General features: G+C 32.7%; 1 pseudogene; it reads left to right on the top strand.

Annotated features, from left to right (window-relative positions):
- Positions 1–70: 70 nt before the first annotated feature.
- LOC117213883 lies at positions 71–3,148 on the top strand (annotated as a pseudogene).
- Positions 3,149–3,656: the final 508 nt, after the last annotated feature.

Raw genomic sequence — 3,656 nt, 5'->3', positions numbered from 1 at the left:
GTTTCAGGTAATATCGATTTTCTGCTTCTTACCCATTTGTCAATGTTGTACATTTCAACGTTTCCTTTTATTACAGGCAACTGGTAAAGCGAGAAGTCAGCAATTAATAGAGATATTAAAAAGTCTTGCTGAGTAACGTGATTCTTACAATTTTGCGTGGAAAAATGACGCTGAGTACGCTATTGGAGCTGCGGTAAGAGTGCTAGGACCGGAGACAGTATTAAATTTGATTCCATTGAAGGCAAGTAATTCTATATGAACCGGATTATGCTTAGAAAAGAAAACTTTATTTTATAATTACAGTAATATAAATCTCTATTCTATAGGTATCAGACAATGCGATTAATTTAAAAATAACTTGGCTACTACCATTATTGAAAGATTGTGTGCTAGGTGGGTCACATACTTTCTTCACGGAAGCATTGCTACCTATCGTTGCATTGTGCGAGTAAGTATTGTAATCTATCTTTATTATAAGAGTATAAATTATCTTATATTGATATTTTGAATGATAATTATACTCAATTTTAGAAAAAAAGCAACCGAACACCTGTACGCAGGAAAACTTACGAATTTCTCGTTTACCAAGTCTGGGCTATTTTACCAAGTATATGCAACAACGCTACTGATGTGAAAGATAATTTCAAGGTATATAACAGAGATAAATATAAAAGATATAGTATCAAGTATCCATGAGATAACTTTTATCTTGTTTAGAATATATCTAAACTGTTAGAAACAAATTTAAATGAAAGAAAGAATTTAAGGACGTCGATAACGTCTGCCTTACGAAGATTAATAACGAAAGCAGTCGAAGGCGACAAAAAAGAAGATATACACGAACTAGCTAGATTTGCAAAGAATTATTTACCATTGTTTTTAAATCTATACACTACTAAGCCACTTGGAACTGACGAAGAAGGACAACGCTTCGCCACGTTTGATACAATAAGAATAATTTGTGAATAGAAGGAGTAATTTCCTTTAAAGAGATTAACTAATATTTTGTACAATTACAGGTGTATCTTACAATTACGGATAAAGAATTGGTACACGAATTATTCGATCGTGCGTTATTTAAGTTGAAAGAACCTGATATCGACGATTTTTTCAAAGAAAGTATTCACGATATAATAAGATTATTTATTAATCATACTGACATTAATAGATTAAGGACGTTTTACGATATGTGTGTACCACTTCTTAAAGAAATTTCTAAAACCAAGGAACAGAAGAAAGCGTATAGGTAACTTTTTAATATATTTGGAATTAAATATTTTAACTATCTTTTCTGCAAAAACAAAAATTATTTTTTATTTATATGTTCTTTCAGGTTTTTAGAAGAGATATGTGGCAGTGAGAAGGAAACGTGTAAAGAGTTTGTAGTTCAATACAGACGCGAGATACAAAAATGATTAATAATAATAATCCTCTGCTACTGAAGTCGCAAAGCCAAGCAGAGGAGTATGTGCTAATTTTACAAACGTTGTTCTATAATATCAATTTCTTATGAAAATTTTAACAAATAAGCCTTACTCACTTTTTAATTAGGTACGATTAAGATGCTTAATTCATCTCATAAAAATTCATCCACAACTTGAGAAAACTAAGTTCTTCGAAGCCATTGTGCCCGAAGCAATAATGAGTTTAAAAGAGTTAAATGCGAAATGTCGAACTTCTGCATATCAACTTTTAAACATTATTGCCGAAAAATTTTTAGGAAATCCTACACATCTTAAAGATTATGTTAATATGCTCATGGTTGGTTTGAGTGGTGCGATAGAAAATATACAAAAGTATTGTACCGCATCCTTGCTGGCACTTTCTTCTATCACTTATCATTACAACGGTACAGTTTATTTCAAACTAAAGTCAAAATAAATATTTCGTATAAAAATAAATTACAAGTCTGACAAGAGAAATTGCAGAAGCTGCATTGTCATATATCAAAATATATATTACTGTGATGCCATCTCATATTGCTGCCTCGAATTTAAAATTGTTGGTTAGTAACAAAGGCGTTTAATTAATAATAATAACAGGTAGTAACAAAATCCCGTATATCTCAATAAAAAAACGAATAAGTGAATTTGCAGATAGGCGCTTTATGTGCAATGAACGATGACTGCCATACGCATTTCAGACAAAAAGTACGATATTCTGGTAAAGTTAATAAGAGAATACGGAATGGAAACAATTTTTGGCATGATTCCAGCTTCCAATGCGATGTTACGTAAGAGATTAAAAAATATGAATAAGGCAGAAGAAGCGAAGAAAAAGAAAAAAGAATTGAGGAAATTGAAAAAACAAGAAAATGACGAGGATGCTGAATTCAATGCAAAGAGAAAACCTAAAAGGTAACTTTGTATTTTCCTTTAAACGGAATTTTTCTTAAACCGAAACAACTCTACAATCTTTATTAAAATTCAGTATAGAAGAAATATTGGCGGATAGCGATGATGAGTTCGATGAAGATATGGGCAATGAAGAGTCAAGGAAAAGGAAGAAAAGAACATCGCGAAAGGAAGCCTGGATTCATGAGAATGAAGAGACCGTTGATCTCGTTGATTCTGCGGCTGCTCGAAATATATCAAGTAAGTCTAGATATTTTTCAAAATTCGATTAGTCGAAGTTGGAATAAGATTTACAAAATACTTTTTTAGCAACGCAACCTATAGTCGCTATTAATTCAAAAATAGCAGCTATAAAACGGAAAGATCGTGAATTTAAGATTACGTCTAATGGCCGTCTTACTATCACAGTAGATAATGAGAAAGATAATGAACCAGAACTCAAGAGAAAGAAGAAATCTGCGCTTTTGTTGCACAGTGATTCAGAAGACGATTATTCAGAAGACGAATTGGGGTTAGATTTGAGGTTAGGAATTCTAGAAAAATGTAAAGTAATTCAAAGAAACAAGTGAACGAAGCCAATGAATTTTTATGTTACATGATCAGAAGATGATGTTCAGTCTGTAGCCATGTCGCAAGCAATGGATAAAAAACGTAAATATAGCGATAGTTATGATAACGTTAGCGTAAGGAGTGGATCCACATTGAAGTATCAAGGTATAATAGTAATATATAACCTATAGTAAATTTTTAATAATTATATTAAATTGACATTGAGATGGATTCCTCTAGCCTAGACTGTGTAGCTATGTACATTAATAATAATTTACTTCTCTAGATTAAGTGACTTGTACTTATAAAGATGGCTACGTTAAGTGGTTTGTATTTTTATATCATAAGTAATTGAGTGGAACTCAACTGTTTCTGTGAAGCAGAGTGTATACTGCGAAGGAGGTGCCGATACCTGAAAGAGGTAAAAACGAGTATTATGGGGATAGGTTGCTACCTTACTTTTATTAAGTTAATATGAAATGGTGCCTTATAAGGTTAGCTGGTAGCTATTTAATACGTGATGGGTTTTTTACAACGATTGTGTTACGTCGTGCGACATTCTTTCTAGAACAGGCCATACACCGCGGACAAGATGGCAACCAGATGTCCGCACGCCTTCACTGCGTACCTTCAATAGTCTTAAGAGCCGATCATAAATCTTAGAGGAATTTCTAAGGTCCTTCAGACCGAACCAAACATCTGCACTAAGTCACTGTCTAAAGGTTATTGTTTACTACGGGAAGATAGGAGAAG

The sequence above is a fragment of the Bombus bifarius genome, unplaced genomic scaffold (genome assembly GCF_011952205.1).
Source record: "Bombus bifarius isolate JDL3187 unplaced genomic scaffold, Bbif_JDL3187 scf7180000009139_frag, whole genome shotgun sequence".
Classification (NCBI taxonomy): Eukaryota; Metazoa; Arthropoda; class Insecta; order Hymenoptera; family Apidae; genus Bombus; species Bombus bifarius.
The sequence above is the reverse complement of the archived record's forward strand: the minus strand, read 5'-3'. Positions and strand labels throughout refer to the sequence as shown.